Below are 21,309 nucleotides of genomic sequence, written 5' to 3' on the forward strand. Positions count from 1 at the left end.
GAGAAAGATCAAAAGATTCTCCAGAGCCTCAAATTCTAATTCAAGTGAACAGGAGACCTTTCAAAGGAAGGTGTGTGGGCCCTGTGGGAGCAGTTGCTTTTTGAGCCACTAGAGTAGCCATTTTCACTCCCGTAAGTATTTAAAAGACACCTTTACAGCCACATTTTGAAGAACTTTTTGATAATGCGTAGAAAAGAATTCTGGGGTATAGCTGCACATTCTTTAAAGGTTTTATTTGTTTATTCATGAGAGACACAGAGAGAGTGAGTGAGAGAGAGAGAGAGAGGCAGAGACAGAGGGAGAAGCAGGCTCCCCACAAGGAGCCTGATATGGGACTTGATCCCAGATTCCGGGATCAGGACATGAGCTGAAGGCAGACGCTCAACCGCTGAGCCATCCAGGCGCCCCTAGATGCACATTCTTGCTTGTAGTCTAGACACTAGCAGTTAGAAAGTTTGAGGAGAGAATGAGGTCTAAAAAATCAGTGCTCCAAAAACCGAGATACAGGGAGTGGCCAGAGTGGCCAGAAAGAAGAGTCCACTCTGAGACTAGGAGGTGGAGGCTAGGGAGGATGACACATGGGAGAGCTCTAGGCGATATGTGGAGGATACAAGAATACCAGTTCCCTACACTTCCAGAGACCACCCCCCACCCCCCACCCCCACCCCCAGAGCTCCCAAGTTCAGAGGAGAGAAACAAAATTAGATGCAGAAGGAACAGACTGTCCTGGGACTGGTAGTGGTTAGAGACATAGTGGAGGGAGTTTGAATTTGAACTATTTTAACCAGCATGGAAAGGACATGGCAAATAGTGTGAACCAAACGCTTTCTAATATCTCACCCAGGTATTCCTAAGAGGGCTTCAGGATGAAATGTCTTGAATTAGTACCAAGAAGGCCATGAGGACAACAACTGATCTGGCCATCTGCCCTTACAGAGAAAAAAAGTCAACATTATTTAGGCACAGCTGTTAGTTAGAAATAAATATGAACAGGAGCAGAAAATTAAGACTCTAAGTGTGAAGGGAAGAGTCACATCCAGTTGCTTTGGCTCCTTCCCATCTTGCCTTTGCTGTGTTCCAGAGCCCTCGCCTGCCTGACCCTTGGTTTCTCTCCAGCAGCTGGTATATATGGGATCCTGAGAGGATGAGTAAGATTATTAATTCAAAACTTAGAGAACATAGCAAGATTTGCTAAACAAATGATGTGAGAAAGGAACGTTTTTCTTAAACCAGCCATTCATTGTTAAGTCCTTTCCAAGACAAGGTAAGGTAAAAAAAAATAATTAAATAAATTAAAAATTAATATCGAAGTTAAATAGGGAGAAGTGACATTGGTGCTTATAAAAATTTCTTAAATGTAGAAATATACAACTAAAATCCACCAAGTCATCAGTAGCATCCATAAAGTCAGCTAAAGAAAAAAATCACATCAGAAGGGGAAACATTTTGGGGCACCTGGATGGCTCAGATGATTCAGCGTCTGATATTTTATTTTAGCTCAGGCCATGATCTTAGGGTCATGAGATGGAGGCCCACGTTCAGCTCTGCACTGGGCCTGCTTAAGATTCTCTCTCTGTCTCTGTCTTTGTCTCTCTTTCTCTCCCTCTGCCCCTTCCCTGCTCTCTCCCTCTCTCTCTCTCTCTCTCTAAAAACAAGACAAAACAAAACAAGACATGTTTCATGAGAAGGAGAAACATTCTTTACAGAAGGTGCAGTGATGGTCTGCAGAAATCAGCTTGTGCCTTAAGAGTGAGCGTCATAGAAGAATGTGCAGGCCATATCCCCAAATGGAAAGTATTGCTTCTGTTTATGGAAGAAATACGTTTAAACTTGAATGTCAGAAAAGCGTACATGAATCAATTAGTGGCTGACTGAAGCAATTGAAATGCATCCAATTTCCTACCTGTAAAAGGTAATAACAAATGATAATGGCCTACGATGAGATGTGAACACTGAGAAGCTGAAACACCAGTGTAAAAGGGAAGTGTTTGTATGTTCAAACAAACACATGTATGCACACATACTTACACACACAAAACAGGATTTGTGCTGCTCAATTACATCAACAGGAAGTCCTTCTCTGGAAAAAGTAATAGGGCTGAAGATTGTGTCCAAAGCAAATCAATGCTGTCCCTGATGGGAGCTTGGGAGGAAAAGGAGCCATACCCTGGAGTAAATGGCTGAAGCTACCTGCAGAGGAACACTAGCCTAACTTCTCTAGCGAAGAGGGAAGGAAAAGCTACCCTGTTCAGGTTTCATTAATACATTTATAGAATATATTAAGAAAGTACAATTCTAATGTGGGCCAATTCCAGAAGGACTTTGTAAGTTTATACATAAGCATTCTATCAGTCTATAATGTGTCCTTGAACTCACCAAGGCTTTCTGAGAAGATATCATCACTTCCTTCCAGTTCTATTCTGTTTTTTGACTTTTTCTTTTAATTTAAATTCCAATTAGTTGACATACAATGTTGTGTTAGTTTCGGGGGCACAATATAGTGATTTAGCCCTTTCATACAACACCCAGGGCTCATCACAGGTGCCCTCCTTAATCCCCACTCCCTATTTCCCCCATCCCCCTCACCCACCTCCCCTCTGGGAACCATCAGTGTGTTCTCTATAGTTAAGAGTCTGTTTCTTGGTTTGCCTCTCTCTCACTTCCCTCCAATTTTAATCTAATTGGGTAGATAAAACAAATGCATATGAAAGTACAGGCTGTCTACAGCAATGGATGAATGAAGAAAGTGGTTTAGTTGCCTGGGGGCACAGGGAGTCAGAGAGCAGAAGAGCATGTGCTATGGGATTAGCCACAGAAGGACGTTTATTAAATAAACGGATCTAAAGAATTTACTTAGACTTGAAATGTCCTAGCTCTGACCAGGATGCCCAAATAAATCATCACAAGGAAACTTGCTGAGTATCTCCAGGACTTAGGACACTGTGAGGCTTCCTATCTGCAAAGTACCTTACATGTGTTATTCTCTTTAATCCTGCCACCACCACCAAAGGCATGTTCTAACACCATCCCTGTTGTTCAGGTGAGGAAACTGAGACACAGAGAGGCGAATCACTTTGCCTCAAGTGACAGAACTAGTAAGTGGCCTGTGATGTTGACCACCACTCTCTCCCTAGCTAGAGAGTAAATGCTCAGTAACTGTCTGGGTTTCCAGTCAAGCAGAAAGGCTCCCAGAAGTCTCAGCATTAACCCAGTATTTCTGCTAAAGTAACAACTGCTTTGAAGCACAGATATTTGGTTTGGAAATCTCAGAGATATCAGTGTATTATACAACACAGCAATCATGCAGAGGATTTTCAGTGAACTACTACCAGTCAAGATATTCACCAATTAAATGTTGAAGGGTCTTCTCTAAACATTCCATTCAGCTTATGATGTTCATTATAACAAGCAGAATCTTGGCAACATTTTTCTTTCCCAAACTAGAATGTCTGACTCTGCCTAGTTGTGTCAGTAGAGGTTAGGTTTAATGCATACAACCTGATTTCTGGGTTTAGTCTTTGCCCCTTTTAAACCTATAAGAGGCTCAATTAACATCCATAGCAATTGGAAGTCTTATGCAGTGACATTTTGGAACAATCCAAGAAATATTTACCTTTCACCGAGGTTTCATTTGAGGTGATCCAGTGGTCTCTGGTGGAGACCACCCCCTTTACTAAGATGCGGCCTGATAGAGTATTAGGGTTAAATAGCACAAAATGCTAAGATTCCCAGCACTTCTTGTGGCATCAGGAATGTGTTACATTGTTTTCTTATAGCCACTCACACATGTTTGGGCCCCATTATTATAGTTAATATATTACACAAATCACTTGGATTTTTCTCCTTGGTATATTAGTAGAAGAGTATCCATTATGCAAAAACACATAAGTAATGTGAGACCTAAAATATATGGCTAATAAACCAGAGAGAGCACTTAACCCTGATAAATTCTAAGGTGAGTACACAAGGGAACATACACAAGGATGGCTCTTGCAGTGCTGTGGTGTTTGGGAACTGGAAGCAATGTGGGTGAATGCCACTGGGGGTGTGGATGGGGAAAGCATGGTGGAAGCCCAGACTGGAAGCCTCTGCAGCAGACAGGAACAGATTGGATGGAGTGAAACATGGGATGGAGTGAAACATTAACTATCTGAATGAGCCTAGAGTACAATGCATTTACATTAAAAAAAAAAAGTACAGGCACAAAAAGCAGCAAAACACATTTTTATAAGAATCCATATGAACACACGTATATACTTGTATCTGCATCAGGTGTGCTAGGATGGCTGCCCACGGTGAGGGTAAGAAACTTGCAGGGAGGATGGAGTAAAATGGAATAAATAAATCAAATGAGAGAGGGCCTTGCATGGACCAATGAAGACCATACTATGAACTGACAGATATGAGGAACTGAGCACTGCCTCTGAGGTCCCAATCCCAGAGAAGTACATTTAGCCTCAAAAGGTTTTAATCTTGGGTGCTCAGCCCTGTGGCTCCTGAGTGAGGTGTTTGTAAGGTTAATGATTGCTAGGTGGGTTTCTTAAGCTCCCTGGATTTGCTTGGATGCTCTTTAGGTCAGAGGCTTTCAACCTTAGCTGCATGGGAGAGACACTTGGGGAGAAGTAAAAAAAAAAAAAAAGCCACTTCTGGGCCCCACCCCTAGAATTTCTGTGATAGGCCAGTGGCAAGGCCCAGGCATCTGTATTTTTCTAGAGCTCCTCCATATAATTCTAATGTGTATCCAGGATTGAGAACTCTTGCTTTAGGCTTTTGCGTTTTCTTTTCTAGTTGCCAATGTTGCATTCTTTGGCATTGGAAAAGAGACTGCTGAAATCAGATAATTTCCTTTTGCCAAACATTAATCTCATGGTTAACAGAGAACACCAAAGATAGCATAATTCATGTATTCATTTGATTATACAATTAAAACTGTTGGCTGGGTCACTGTGTATGCATAGGGTGGGTACTGCATAATTCTAGGGGATGTATGCACAGGGTAGTTTATGCAAATGAAGCTCCTTGGAGTCGACCAGTGCACAACCTGCTCTGTTGTACAGAGCAGCCTGAGTGTCCACTGTGTGACACACACTGGGCTAAGTGTCTTGGCTCCATTGGTGAACAAGATGACATGGTCACTGCTCTGGTGGAACTTCTAGCCTCCAGGGAGGGTGGTCGCAATGTGATTTCCACGAAGTATATGGCTGTGCAATGGTGGGAAGGGCACCTCAGGAGCTCAAGTCAGGGCCCCTCACCCAGTCTAAGGGTCATGGAGGGCTGGCGGGAGGAATTGAAATTTGGATCAAAACGTGAAAGATAAGCACATAGGATGGTCTGGGGTGTAGCAGAAGGACAGTGCTATCCACCAAGAGGAAGATCCCTGACAGGGTACAGAGATTTTACTGTGCTCATAACATAACAAATGAGCTGAAAGAAAGAGTGAGTGGACCTGACGCACGGTTGAGAAACTGGTACTCCAAAGGAGGGCAAGGTCTGGCTACAAAGGCAGCTGTGGACCAAGAAGTTAAGACCAAGTTAAGAAGTCTGGGCATTATCACATGGGTACTGGGGAATAAAATAATAAAATATGAGACTGATAATTCTGGCAGCAAGTACAGTTGAGCAGTGGGGAGGCAAGAGTAGGCACAGAGGACAAGTTAAAAGACTATTGTGCAGATAGTAGTAAGAGTTGGAGTGGCTTGGACAAGGCCTGGGAAAGAAGAGAAAGGGACACGTGTGAAGGATATCCCAGAAACACAGGCCATGGAGACTGCCCAAGGGAGAGGGTTGACACTAGACAGAGGTGGGCCATTCACTGAGTTAAGGCACAGAAAAGAGAAGATGGGGTGGAAAGAGGCCGAGAAAGTTGGGGATTTTACTTGAACTTGTTGGTTTTGAGGGGGGCTAGTCTTGCAGGCTGAGTTCCTGGGAAATAGGCTCTGAGTCACAGTTTGATGAACAGGGTGTTTCTTAGGGTATGCTCTTGAGTGCAACACAGGAAGGAGGGTGAAGAAATAGGAGTGGGCAGAGGCAGAGACCGAGCTGCAGGCAGGCCTAATGACAGCCTTGGCTGAGGCAGAGTATATTTTCCAAAGATGGCCACACCTATTTATGGCCCATCCCACATGTTCTTCTTACAGTGAGCTGGATGCTCCTCCATTAAGAGGTAGGGTCTACACTCCATGTTCTTGAACTTGGGGAGATTTTTAAACAGCTTGACCAGAGTGATGCTGCATGACTTCTGAGGCTAGGTCATAAATGGCAGTATGGCTTCTGCCTAGCTTCCTCTCTTGCCATATGCATTTTAGGAGCCTGGAGTCAACAAGTAAGAAGTTTGGCTTCCCTGAAGCTTCCACATTGGGAAAAGCATGTAGAGAGATCACACAGAGCTAGAGAGAGATGTGCAAGGAGGCCAGCGGTCTAGCCCTGTGCCGTTTGAGTGTGCCCAATCCAGGTGCCTAACACATGAGTGAGTGAAGGAGTTTTTAAATGCACCCCATCCTGGGGCACCTGGGTGGCTCAGTGGGTTGAGAGGCCAACTCTTGGTTTCAGCTCAGGTCATGGTCTCAGGGTTATGAGATCAAGTGGGTTCCATGCTCAGTAGTGAGCCTGCTTGGGAGTCCCTCTCCCTCTGCCCCTCCCCCTGCTATCTCTCTCAAATAAATAAATAAAATATTTAAAAATATATATATCCAGCCCCAATCTCTAAGCCACCCCAGCGACACTGAGTGGAGCAGAGATGAATGATCTCTGCTCCTTCTCCAACCTGGAGCCCAGCCCAGACTGAAGATTCATGAGCTAAATATGCGTTGCCATTGTCTAAAGCCATTATATTTGGAATGGTTTGTTACACAGTGCTAGAACACCAGCCCATCACTTCCCCTCTCAGGGAACTTTAGACCTAGGATGGCCTTTCAGAGCCGTTCCAAGTTGGGCCAAGATGGTGGAGGCTTTATATCCCACACTGATGAGTGATTGGATGCGACTGCCCAAGAAGTGGCGTGACCTTGGACAAAGGGAGTCTCTCTAACCAAGGCAATCCTGGAAGGGGTGGAAGGTTGGATGCAGACAGCATTCTCTGCAGCTGGGGCAGAAAGTACTTCCCTGAAGGGAGATCTGGACAGCACATTGCCGTGACTGCCAAAGCCAAGGACATATTGAGCCAACTACACACTCTAGAGCTTGGAAGGGCATGCTGCTGGGAAATACTAGCCTGTGGCACAAAGTTTCATCCTGTGGTCTGGGGACAACCTGCACTGCATCATGTGAATGCAGCCCCTCCCCTGACCTGACAAATCGGCACTCAGGATGATGAGCAGTCTCCTTCAGATGATCCTCATGCCTGCTTAAATTGAGAATCTCTGGATAAAGATGATATCAAAACCACAGGGGAGTAGATGAGGGACTCCAGGGAGATTACATAGGACAAAATGAGAACCCTGGAACCCCACCACCATTTGCCAAGGTAAGAGTGGGGAACACAAGTGGTTTCCCATAGCAGCAGGCACCAGTAGCAAATGCAGATGCGAGTCCAGGAAGGGTGAGAACACTGGAGTATTTATTGGATTTGGAAACAAGGAGGTTCTTGTTGGCTCCAGCCAGGGAGTAAGGGTGGCTGTTAATCATGTGGGGGAGATATGGTGAAATTTATCCTGAGCTGCTTCCTGGCTAGGGTTCCTGGGGCAGAGGAAGGGACTAGAGGTAAGAAGAACCCCTGGAGGATTAAATGAGAGTTGTCTTGGGATGGGTCTTGGGGGCACCTGGGTGGCTCAGTAGTTGAGCGTCTGCTTTTGGCTCAGGTCATGATCCCAAGGTCCTGGGATCAAGTCCCACAGCTTCTTCTCCTTCTGCATATGTCTCTGCCTCTCTCTTTGTGTCTCTCATGAATAAATAAAATCTTTAAAAAGGAAAGAAAGAAAGAAAGAAAGAAAGAAAGAAAGAAAGAAAGAAAGAAAGAAAGAAAGAAAGAAACTGACAACAAAGGCAGCACAGAGTAAAATAGGAAAGAGTAAGTGAGTTGAGAAGCTAAAGGTAAGATTATAACCCATCAGGGAGATGAAGGACCAGATAAAGGAGCTAAACCCAGAAAGATGTTTTATTATCAAATAATCTTCATCCTTACACAAACCAAGGCAATTCAGAGGGGCTCTCATTTAAACAGTCACTTTAGTAGCCAAGAGAGCAAATGTGTTTGGAATCAACAGAATTTGGTTGGATTCCCAGCACACAAACTAGTATCTCCTTGGAAAGCCACTTAAGTTTTCTAAGCATTCGTTTCCTTATCTGCGAAATGGAGATAATTATGCCTAACCTGCTACTTTGCTGCAAGGACTATAGCTCGTCCATTCATTCGGTGAGGATTTACTAAGCTTTGCCATGTGCCAGACACCACACGAGCACTAAGAGCACCGCAGGCCAGCCCGTCTCCTCCTGGAGCTCGTCCTCTAGTGAGAGAGCCCAGCGTTGAATCGATTGTAACAATATTGACATCAGTGCAGTTGTGGTCAGTGCCCCGAGGCAAAAGAAAGACCGAATATGTTAGATGCTAAATAGTGCTTGGGCCGCAGCAGGGCCGGGAGGAGGGGTACTCACAGCCATCCTCACCAGGGGAAGGTGTTGAACGCACCATGTTTGGGAAAATTTCGCCAAGAGAGATTCTATATTCAGTATCTGTAGCTTCTCTCTCCCTCTCTCTCTCTCTCTCCTGAGGAACTGTGGTATTTCACATTTTTCGTATCAAAATTAGTACTTAATTAGCACCATTAAGCACTTCCAGGGAGAGGCAAGCACACGGGGAGGAGAGAGGGCATCGTTTCTCCGCCTTTGAAATCACGCCTGAGCTTGGAGGCTGCATCACTCGAAATACAAACCTACTCTTAAAGTCATCACATATAAAAATGAAGATTTTTTAAAAGTGTTTTCTCCTTGTGCATTCATTTATTAGAAACAGCACGAAGATACTTTCCTGTGATGTTAATCTGTGCAGTGTATTGGCGCCTCTTTTGGTCTTTAAAAAAATGTCGAAGTTAATGTTGACATAAAGCTGAGTCCTCTGGCAGGGAAGTTGGCCGCGTGAGTCAGGAGCGAGTCGAGAGACATTTTACCACTTAGCAGGCAGAGGAGTCGCTGCTAATGGCCCCCCCGGACTCGCACGTCCACACCAAGCGTGGGATTTATACTCTGCGCAGCTCAGCAACATACTAGCTCCATTCACAGCTGAGGAAATTGAGATTCAGGAGTTGACGGAGCTTGCCCCGGCCCCTACAGGCCGCTGTCTCTGGAAGAGGAAGAAGCCAGATGGAGCCGTGATGCCGGGGAAGGGGAGGTCCCTGTGAGGAGGGCAGCTGAGGGGCTCCCAGCTTCTACCCCACCTGCCACCCGCTGAGCACACCTCCGCCTACGTCAGCAGGCGCCAGTCGCTCACACCCGGCGACTTGGAGTCAGGGACAGTGTGGCCGGGCTCTGAGGGCAGACGGCGGGGTGGCTCAAGTGAGCCTGGGCCTGGGAAAATGCTGACTGGGCTGGGCCCAGAAAGGAACGTGGGCAGGTTAGCACAGCTGCAGCAGCTTGGCAGAAGTATGTTGTGCAGGTGAGAGAGAGAGAGTGTGTGTGTGTGGGGGGGGGGGGGGGTGTAGGAATGTGCGCATGAGAGAAGGTGCATGTGAATATCTGAGTGTTCTGTGAGCTGGCGTGTGTTCTGCACATGGATAGGTTGGAGAGCCAGCGTGCATAAGAAAGCACATGTTCCTGCATGTGTCTGAGAGCACATGTGTGAATTGTGTGTGGTAAGTCTAAGTGTGTGTGAGAGAGAGAGAGAGAGAGAGAGAGAAAGACTGTGCATCAAGGGTACAACTGGAAAAGTTCAGAAATAAAGGTGCTATTTAGTGCCTCTGGGTTATACCGAGGCACACCCGCCCCTGACTGCCCAGGACACCACTTGAAATTTCTTTACAGGGGAATCTGAAGGAACAGAATCCCAGCCTGAGCCATGAATCCCCGGGAGTGAAATTCCTACACACCAGCAGGTATTATTTAGAGCCTTTCTCAATTAGCAATCATAACACCTGAAGCTTTGAACAGTTGTTGTATGTTTATCTTTCTCTTCAAATTTACTCTGTTGGCTCTCATAGCCAGCCAAGTTCAAACAACCTTCTGTCTGGCAGCCACGAAAACAACGCCCCCAGCCCTCACCCCAAAGCAGTTACAACCAGACAGAGGTTGGAGCCGATTTCCACAAACTCTGTGTGCGTTCTTCTGCCTTTTTATTTAATTGTGCCTTAAGATGTATCTATTTCCATCAAGGATTCGAGGTAGCTTACAATATTAAAAACATGCGCCCCCCAAAAATGCTTTTTTCAAAGATTGTATTTATTGAGAGACAGCCTAAGTGTGGGGGCCAGAGGAAAGGGAGCTGAGAAGGGGACTCGACGTGGGGCTGAATCTTAGGACCCCAGGATCATCTCTGGAGCTGAAACCAGGTGCTTACCCAGCTGAGCCACCCAGGTACTTTAGAAACACACACACACAAAAAAACTCAGATCAAACCTCAGGAGAAGCCACAGGAGAAGAAAGATGTTTCAGGGTGTGTGTTCTGGTGCTTAATTTTCACTGATGGTAAAAGAGACACATTAGAAGCATAATAACCGAGTAATGGTTAAGACTGAGTCATTAGGAGCTACCCTGTCTGGATTTTAATTATTGTGCTGTTTGCTGAAATTCTCCAAGCCTTGCTTTTCCTGTCACTAGAAATGGGGACAACAATAGTACCTACCTCATCGGATGAAGAACCAAGTAAGCCAATACATGTAAAGTGCTTAACACAGTGTCTGGCACACAATAAGCAATCAATTCAGTTGTGTTGTCACACAGTTGTTTCACTGCCATTGTGGAATTTTAATTACCCCCACATTGTTGCTCTTTTTGGTTGTATGAGCAGACCTAGGTGGGATTTCTCTTTCTTTGGCCCCATGTGAAGACAGGTAAAGAGAATGTATTATTGGAGTCTGGCCATCCACTAGCCCCAAAGCGGACACTATGGACGAGTGCCCCTGTGCATGGCAGCAAGATTATTTGGGCTGCACCAGGGCCTGTGAAACTTGGGATTTCTTTTTAATTTTCGTTTTTAGTTTTGGCTTTGTTTGCAAGCTCTGTTGGACATATATGTGGGCCAGTTTGGCTTGTGGATTCTGCAATCACAGGTGTGGAGCTGAGCTGAGCTGAGTTGAGGTGATGCCGTGTATTCAGCTGCAGGTCAGGTCCACTGAGAGTATTCCAGGAGTATAGTCCTAGAAGACCCATGGGCCTCTTTCTGGGCCAACTTGAGTTCTGTTGCTCTCTGAGAAACAACCTCTTCAGTGGAACCAATGTCAGAGAACACTGGTAGCCTATTTGGTGGACACAGCCTATAGCACCAATACCTCTGTGTGGGTTCTGCACTCCACCCAAAATACTTAGACACGCAGCCATCATATCCATTATTCTCTAATTATCATCAGTGGCCAAGTGAAAGATGATCAATCACTTCTCAAAGATAATTAAACATTCAGGAGAATCCCTCTGAGCCCACCCACCTCCCAGCTTCCCCTTAGCTTTGCCTTAGTTCTCTAGGTTTCTGAGGCCAGGGTCATCTGGACAGGCAGGTGTGGGGGAATTACCCCAAGAGCTATCCATCTAATCCTGCCGCACTATTTGTTTTCCATGTGGATATCTCCCATTCTCTCCCTGCAGCCAGCGAGATGGGTTCAAGGGCTGCAGTGGTTCATTTTTTACCTCTGCATCCCCATCCCTGTCTCTCCCCCTCTGATCTACTTCGTGCCTGGCACTCAGTAGGTACTCTATAAATGTTTGTTGAATCAGAGTATGAGTATGAAAGCAAGTGAACAAAGGAATGAGCTATTTCACAGAGAAAATGTTAAAGTGGAAGTAAACTCTAGAGGCCAACATGTACACTCAGGGAAACGGAGGCTGTGGCTGACTGAAGATGTGCGGAGCCTCAGCAGCAGGACTGGGGTCCAGGTACCGCCCTCTCGCTGTGCAGCTCTGCTACTTCTTATCTCCCTTCTTAATCTTCAGTTACCACTCTTCTCAGAGAGAGACTTTGGGAGTCTGTTGGGGTATGTGTCAGTCCCACCTCTCCCTGAAGTCATCATCAGCTCATTAACTAGGGTACAACTTGGCCTAGCCTCCCAACAAAACCAAATCAATAAATATTGATTAAGAGCCTACTATGTCGACAGTCAGGTGAGAATGAGGGAAGGCAGGAAGCACAGAAGAGAGAAGCTGTGTGCAGCTTCTCTTCCTTATTAATGGTCAATCTGACACCCCAGGCGGAAGGGTGGCTCAGTGGTTAAGCGCCACCTTCACCCAGGGCGTGATCCTGGAGACCCAGGATGGAGTCCCACGTCGGGCTCCCTGCATGGATCCTGCTTCTCCCTCCACCTGTCTCTGCCTCTCTCTCTCTCTCTCTCTCTGTGTGTCTCTCATGAATAAATAAATAAAATTAATAAAAAAAATCACCCCAGTTCACACTCACAACACAGTCCTGAGGAGGAGGCAGCAGGCATGCTTGTTGGCTGTCTGCTAGGAAAGACGAGGTGGGAAGGTCTGAGGTCTCCGCTGGCTCTAGAGAAAGCCCCTTTCTCCCTCAGGCAAGAGGGAGGGGAGAATGTTGTGTAAATAATGAGTTCAAAACTGCACCCTGTTCATGTACCAGAATTCCAAGAATGATTAAACCTGATGATAGCTTCAGGATAAACAGAAATTTAACATTGCAGTTGCCTGTGCACTTTCTCTCTGTCTCTGTCTGCTCTGCTCTGTCGTACACAGGTACGCACACAGCCGGAACGTCTCCTACCTCCTAACTGGTCCATAGGAAGGCGGTGTAGTCTGCAAGGAAGGTAACACTGGGTGCACTCAGAAGATGTGACTGCTGTCGCTGCTCAGGCACTCCTTCACCGTGGTCCTAGCTTCCTAATTGTTCCAGGGCCCTACTTGTCCATTTTTAAAAAGTAGAATACCAATATCATTATTTACCTGCTTTGCAAGGATGCTGTGACTACACAGCTTGATAGACATAAACACTCCTTAGAAACTGAACTACTTTATGCTGAAATAGTCTTTCAAAGTCGAGTGTAGACTTCAACTAATTGATAGTAGGATAAATGTCCTTTTTTTAAGATTTTATTTATTTATTTATTTATTTGAGAGAGAGAGAGACAGCACAATGTGGGAGAAGGGTAGAGGGCGAGGGAGAAACAGCCTTCTCCCTGAGCAGGGAGCCAAACGGGGTTCAATCCCAATGACTTGAGAAGAAGGCAGACATTTAACCAACTGAGCCACCCAGGCACACTGGTAAGTGTGTCCATATAGGAGGAAGCACTAGAGAGCTTTCTGTCTCTCTTCTCTCTCTCCCTCTCTCTGTCTCTACCATGTGAGAACACGTGAGAAGGCAGTGGGCTGCCTTTGGCTCCCACCAAAGCTAAATGGGCTGGCACCTTGATCTTGGGCTTCCCAGTTTCCAGAACTGTGAGAAAATAAGTTTCTGTTCTTTAAGCTACTGTCTATGGTATTTTCTTACAGCAGCCACATAATGAAACTCAATAAATCAAAAAGGATAGAAATAATAGAGTATGTTCTCTGATCACTATGTAATGAAATTAGAAATCAGTGTAGGAAAAAAATTGAGGAAACTCATAAATATGTGGAAATTAAACAATACACTCCTATATAACTAATGGATCAAAAAAGAAATTAAAAGGGAAATCAGAAAATACTTTGAGGTGGGGCTCCTGGCTCAGTCAGAGAAGCCTGCAACTCTTGATCTTGGGGTCATGAGTTTGAGCCCCAACCTTGGATGTAGAGATTACTTAAATAAGTAAAAGTTAAAAAAAAAAACACTTTGAAGTGAATGAAATGAACATACAATATATCAAAATGTATAGAATTCAGCTAAATCCCTGCTTAAAGGGAAATTCATAGCTGTGACTGTTATATTAAGAAAGGAGAAAGATCTTAAACCAATAACCTGATCTTCCACCCTGAGATACTGGAAAAAGAACAAACTAAACCTAAAAATGAGCAGAAGGAAGGAAATAATAAAGATTAAAGTGGAAATAAAGGAAGAGCTAATAAGAGAGCAGAAGGAGCAAAAACGATGCACCATGAGTTCACCAGCAGGATGGACATTGACCAACTGCTGGACATGGCCTACAGGCAGTTGATGCAGCTATACAATGCCCAGCAGGGACAGTCTCAGCCTGGATTTTTTGAGGAAGCAGCACTCACTGCTGAAGTACCTGCACAATGCCAAGAAGGAGGAGGCTCCCCACTTGGGGAAGCAGGAGGTGGTTAAGAGAAATTTATGGGACATGATCCATCCTGCTAGAGATGGTGGGCAGCATGGTGGGTGTCTACAATGGCAAGACCTTCAACTAGGTGGAAATTAAATTAAAATAAATTAAATTAGGTAGAAATTGAATAAAATAGAGACTAGAAAGACCATAGGGAAAAAAATCAATTAAACCAAAAGCTGGTTCTTTGAAAAGAACAATAAAAGAGACAAACATTTAGCTACACTGACTAAAACTCACCTATAAATGGATTTGGATTTAAATGACATTTTACTATGGATAGAGACCTCAGACCTCTACTCATGCTTTACAATTGCCCAAGAAGCTGAAGTTTTTTGGTTTTTTAAAAGATTTTATTTATTTATCAGAGAGACAGTGCAGGGTGCAGGAGCAGGGGGAGGGGTAGGGGAGAGAGAGAAGCAGATTCCCCACTGAGCAGGGAGCCTGATGTAGGGCCTGATCCCAGGATCCTGGAATCATGACCTGAGCTGAAGGCAGATGCCCAATCAACTGAGCCACCCACATGCCTGAGGCTGAAATTTTAAATTTGGCTAAGGCAGAGGCAAGACTGGAAACTAAGTGTCCTGATCCCCATCTAGGGCTTATGACATTCTACCCCCCTTATCTAACTTCTCACACTATATCAAATGCTTGTATGTCAACTCATATTTGAAAGGCAATAGAAAAACCAATGAAGAGAACTTTGCCATGACATAAGCCGAGAGATCCTTGAGTAAGTCAAATCCTTGCTTCTTACTTTGTCTTCTGCGGAAGTCAACAAATGTCTTAATTTGACTCATTTGAAGAAGGGATCACTCTTCCAAGCATTGGTCCTATTTTCTCTGATTGCTTAAGAACAACCCAAGGCTATAATAGATGTGGGAAAAGAGAATTTAAATCATGCTTCAATAAACAGCTGTTCTCTTTCAGGGTTATACTGATTCTTTTGGGATTATAATCCTGCACAGGAAAAAGTTGAACAGTGGAGGAACCAGGGTATGCACTGTACTAAAGCATATGGTCTATTTTGGGGCAGCAGATTCCCCAGAACATTCCCTGAATCTCTCATAGTATTTCAGAAACACTGCCCCAGTGTGTATGGCAAAAGCTGCAATAACCCAACTCTGTGATTTCTGAGAGAATTCTTGATTCTTTTCTGAGGAACGATGGCCTAGTGTTACTTCCAAGAACAAAATCAAAATTTCAGATGCTGCTCTGCTGGGAATCCCTAAGCTGGTCTCCCTATTGAGCAAGCACTTTATGGTAGCCCCTATCATCCCGTGTAGGGGCATGACCACTCTCAAACATCTAGATTTTGCCTCTTTAAAGTAATATTTTCTCACAACGAGAGACATACCTTTACAATATAGCTGAGCTCACTCTTCTCCTTGATAAGAATTTCATTCAGCTAATGAGAGAGTTAGGCAGGGAGAGGCAGGGAGAGGATTTTAGTTGCAGTCAAATGAACCTGGGTCAAAGGACAGAGTCTTATAGTCATAATAACAATAGATATTTCCTGAACACTTGCTATTAGCCAAATCATGTTCAAAGTACTGTATGTGGATTAACTCACTTAATCTAAAAAATTCTGATATAGGTACTATTTTTTACTCCATTTTATAGATAAGAAAACTGAGACAGAGTGGTTAAGAAATCTGCCCAAAGTCACAAGAGGCTGGGCTCCATTAAGTCTTTTATTTTTGAAACCATGCCACATATCCAACCTTTTAAAGGAATTAGCTTAAGATTTGGCTCCACCAAGCAGTGTTTGGAATTATATAAACAAAGCCTCTGTCTTACAGTTGAAAAGACTAAACTCTAGAGTGTTCACGAGTGTTCATGATAGGAGAGTTAATTACATAAGGAACAATCATATAGCTTTAGTTTCAGTAGTTAGAGACCATGACACCACACGTCTAGATAGGTACTTCTAAAACAATTCTGGATCTTTCTGGGAAAGGAGAGAGCCTTGCCCAAGGGTTCTAGAGCCTGGCTGCTCATTAAAATCACCTGAAGAACCTTTAAAAAAATACTTACGCCTAGGCCCATTGAATCTGAATTTCTGGTGCAGAGCTAGGATAACCGTATATATATTTTTTAATCACCCAGGGGAATGCCATGCGTAGTGAAGGTGGAAACCCACTCCCTTTGCCAGTATTTGATATATTCTTGCTGCTTGGCCATGCCAACACTCTATTTAGTTAAGAACTCACATGGTGACGGTAGAACAGGATTGGGGCATTTTAGAAAAGCAAAGTCAGTATGGCTGTTGGGATCCCGAATTCTTTCTGTGAATTAAGCACCACTCATATAGCACGTAACCATTTCTATATAAACATGACAAGTTAAAAGAAGGTAAGTGCTGGAGCAAATACAAGCTTTTGGAAGAAAACTGGCCTGTGTTTGTCTAATCCAGAAAGGCATCACCATACTTACCTGATATCTGCATATATCTCAGCCTTTGCCTTTCCCTCTCTTGGCATGCAAAGGCCTGAGGGTCGCAGACTAATCTCTGCGGTTAAAGTCTAAAGAGATTCAGTTATTAAAACAAAACAAAACAACAGCAACAAAAATAAAAGTGTGGGCCAAATGAAGGACAAGCAGTCTCTCTCAACAGAAAAAAATTAGCCCACTTGCCCAGAGGGCAAGTGCTAATGTACAGGACAGGAGGAAAGAAGTGGGAAGGAGATAGAATGCCATCTCTCCAGCCGCCTCCCACGCCCTCCTGAACAACATAAACACTCATTTGAGTCACTTTGCTTCTCCTTTTTTATCCTGCACAATGATAAAGACCATCCCTATGGTGTTTCAGGGCTCCTTATATAAACTGCATTTTGTCCATTTGAATAAATCAATTTGAAGGAGTCTTCTTTTCTTTTTTTTTTTTTTTAAGCCTGAGATCAAACACAGGTGAAGGAAAGTGGGGAGTGGGGTTAAATGATCCATTTGAGATGTTTGCCTTGGGTTACACGAGAGGGAAAACGGAGCATGCACCACTGGGCCATGCAGTGCAGGGCTTTCCCAGCTTCGCACAGCATCATACAGGAAGGAGAGGCATGGGCTTACCCTGATCCCTAAAAGATTCAAGGTGCATGTTGAAATCCAACTCCCTTTCTAAGGCAGAATTAACCTGAAGACATGAGTTAATAAAAGCTCTTTGATGAGCAGTGATGAGCAGTGACTAAAGCATCAGGATCCAAAGAAAACAATTACAAATGGAAAAGTAGCTGAAACCGTTCCTTATATCTGCCAATGAAATGCAAAGTGGGTGCTAAGAGCATTAAATGTGCCGGTGATTTGTACCTACGATCAATTTACCTGTGATCAGACACTGAAGACAGACGATGTTATTAAAATGGTCACAGGGGTGACAGCTAGTGGTCTTGCTTTGAATTCCAAAACCTCTGAATTTTTATGAATTGTCCTCTCTTTTGCACATTTCATAGCACACGCAGTAGGACCCAGCTGCCACACTCTCATTCCCCACCCCCTCTTCTACCGCCTCATCTTTTAAGTTTTGGCCCACATGCTAATGACAAAGGGAGCACCAGGAGGGAAGGCTTTCCACTCCAAGATGCTTTGGTGCCCAGCATGGGCTGGAGTCAGAGAAGGAGGGGGTTCATCCCCACCAGAGGCTGAGTGTCTCAAACAAGAGCCTCTGCTTTTTGTCTGAGGAGGAAAGCCTTCATGAGGAGGCTGATCATAAGAAGAGATAGGGATACTGTTGGCCAAGGTTTCTTAACCCTCTTTATTTCTGGCTTGCATATTCACTGACAAAAATCTACATTGTTAAGGAGCCGTCTGAAACCTTTTTATATGCATTTAAACAAAGTGAATTTGCTTTCTCTAATTCCCTAGAAGGAGGGAGGAGAATCACTATTTATTAAATTTTGAAGTATTCCAGGTCCCTTACAAACGCCCTCATTTTAAATGCTGTAACCACCCAGTGAGGTCAGCATTATTAGTTCTCTTTTATACAGATAAAGAAAATAAGATTCAGAAAGGGGAGATAACTTTTCCAAGGTCACTCAGTAAACCCATGGTGGAGCCAGGTTTCAAGCTTAAGTGTGCTGGGTTCTGGGACCCTCATTCTGCTTCTCTATAGAGGTAGAATGCTAGTTTTTCCTTTTTGGCCCATCATTATCTTCCTTCAATTCTCTTGCCTCCTATCCTGAAGGGTGGTTTTATCAAGGACAGCATCTTCCCCCCACATGTTCCTCCTTCCTAATGACGGAGCAGTAGCCCCTGATTGGGCCCCTAGACGGCCTTAGCACAAGTGTGCGAATTTCAGAGCAACTGAAACCTTGACAAACTTTTGTTACTGGAAGAAAGGATAAATGATAGCCTGTCTTCTGATATTCCAATCTTGCTTTTCTCTAGCTCTTTTCATGGTCCTTCTTGATAATATGGGGACATTTCTGTTCCAGCTTAGGTTATAAGGAAGGGTTAAAAGCTTGGGCTCTGAAGTAAGATAGAGCCGAGTTAAAATCAATGGCTTGGCTTTGTGTAAGTGACTTCAGTTTGTAAAATGAGGATGATTGTGGAATTTTGTGAGCAGTAAACGAAATAATGCAAGCAAAGAGCTTAGAGTGGCAGCTGGCACATGGAAGTGACCTTGTTATTGTTTCTCCTCCTCCTCCTCCTCCTCCTCCTCTTCCTCCTCCTCCTCCTCCTTCTCCTCCTCCTTCTCCTCTTTATTACTATTATGACTTCCTCTGGAAATAGGAGGCAGGGCAGGGGCGCAGAATTGTATGTCTGCCAAGACGGCACAGTCTGGTGTGTCAGTTCTCAGCCATCAGCAGGTTCTCAGGGACCAGTAGGGAAGCTGTAGGCAGGGGAGGCAATGCGGTTGCAACTGAGGCAGGTCCTCTTGTCTTTGCCCTTTCCTCTGGCTCCAGAGACCTCATTGGTAACATGATTAAGAACTGGGGATGGAAGTTGGAGGATTGTGGGGAACAGAATAGAAAGAGCTACCAAGATTGGACCTTGTGTGAAATACAACTGTATGAGCACAACAGAAACGATGTGGGCTTGGGATTTAACCAAATATGTTCCAATTTGCCTTCACTGTTTTTGAGCAATTTACCTTCGGGCACATTATTTCATCTCTCCTAGTCTCAATCTCTCTACCCTAATGTTTATTGAGCTGCTTCATATGCCAGGTACCTTATTGATCAATTTGTATATATATACAGGCTTACAATCACATGCACTCTGCAAGCTGTATTGATATTCTAGTCTATTTTATGCCACTGCCTGTGAATATCTCTTGAGCCATATATTGTGCTGGAAATGGGGATGGGATTGTCAACAAGGCAAGCTTGCTCCTTGCCCTTATGTAGCTTGTATTCTGGGGGTAATTTGAGGTATGAGTGAGTTACCATGTCTGGCACGCTGTGACCTCAGTAAATGTCTGTTCTCTCCTCCTTTGCTGAAATTCACTCCATTGTGTTCCAAATTCAACTATTAAGCTGATCACATAAAATTGACAGTTTTAGAATCAAAATGGGTCAAGGAGCAGCAATTGCATATGGTCTGAGATAGCATGAAAAGGGAGAAGGCCTGCCTTGATTTAAAGCAGTAATAGTAGCAACAACCTCCCAGTGGAGCTTGAGTGGCACTGTTTTTCTTGACTTCCCAGGAAGGCAATTCCACCCCTTGCTTTGTTAAACCTGGTTCTAAAAGCAAGGCATCAAAACAGACTGTTGAATGCTCACTGAGGTAGAAAACCAGAGCCCAACAACAGCGTCCCACACTAGGAGCCAACAGGTGGGAACAGGGGAATGGCAGGTGAAACAGCAAACAGAGATAGGCTGGCTGGCTCGCTGCCCACCTGGACAGACTGACCGACCAGACAGCCTTATCCCAGAGCAGGAGAACACTGCTGGCCTTTCTCCCGGAAGCCAATCTAATGAAGAGACAAGCGCTCCAGAAAAAAACAGTACCCATTTGAATCCAAGTGAGGGGGACGCCCAGAAAAATGTACTTTGCCCAAAACTAATTTTCCTTCTGTAAAAATTGGGCAGCTCAAATAATTAGACTCTGCTAATTTCTAAATGCCCCCACACAAGCATTTGATTATCAAATCTCATTAATAGTGCTCTCAAGGACAATTATCTATCATTATGGATGTATTGCTTTACACTTTTAATTAGGATGATAATGTCCAGTGTAAATAAAGCCTTCTTTGCTAATTTCAATTGTGCACAATGAATAGCCTTCTTTTCTTTTTCTTTTTTCTTTTCTTTTCCTTTTCCCTCCTTTTCCCCTAGGGTCCTCTGGACTGAATTTACTCTGGTTCCTAAAGTGTGGCAAAAGTAAACAAGATTTTGTTTGGATTCTACTCTTCAATTTCTCTGGACTAAAACACACAAAACTGCCAGAAAGTTATCCCAATGAAAATAATTATGAGACTAGTATGAGACTAGTTTCAGAAAATGTTATAGAACAAAGCAAAACAAAACAAAAAACATCTAGAGGTTTTTATAATCAAAGAGTTGGGTGGGAGAACAACTGACTTATTTCCAATTGCTTTGTATTTCCACAGAATGGTAAACAATTTAAAAATTCATATTAAGCATGCCTGGGTGGCTCAGTGGTTGAGCGTCCGCCTTTGGTTCAGGGCGTGATCCTAGCATCCCGGGATCGAGTCCCACATTGGGCTTCCTGCATGGAGCCTGCTTCTCGCTCTGCCTGTGCCTCTGCCGCTCTCTGTGTCTCTCATGAATAAATAAATAAAATCTTTAAAAAAATTTTTAATTAAAAAAAATAAAAATTCACGTTAAATTTTAGCTAAATGGGTATTCAAGTCATTACAAAAAGGATCCCACATGGTAGATTAAATATTTCACATGATTACATCAAATTCAGTTACAAGAACTAAAAATAATCAATATAAAATTTCTGAAAAATGAGGTGAAATAAAGAATACACACACCCACAAAGAAATAAAAATCATTGAAAT

The 21,309-nt window shown here is 43.9% G+C and overlaps 1 long non-coding RNA gene across 1 annotated transcript; it reads left to right on the forward strand.

Annotated features, from left to right (window-relative positions):
- Positions 1-9,254: 9,254 nt before the first annotated feature.
- On the forward strand, positions 9,255-21,080 carry LOC144283118 (uncharacterized). The gene is made up of 3 exons (XR_013351453.1): positions 9,255-9,586; positions 9,952-10,022; positions 20,618-21,080. It is a non-coding gene; the product is annotated as an uncharacterized LOC144283118 (long non-coding RNA).
- Positions 21,081-21,309: the final 229 nt, after the last annotated feature.

The sequence above is a fragment of the Canis aureus genome, chromosome 14 (assembly GCF_053574225.1).
Source record: "Canis aureus isolate CA01 chromosome 14, VMU_Caureus_v.1.0, whole genome shotgun sequence".
Taxonomy (NCBI): Eukaryota; Metazoa; Chordata; class Mammalia; order Carnivora; family Canidae; genus Canis; species Canis aureus.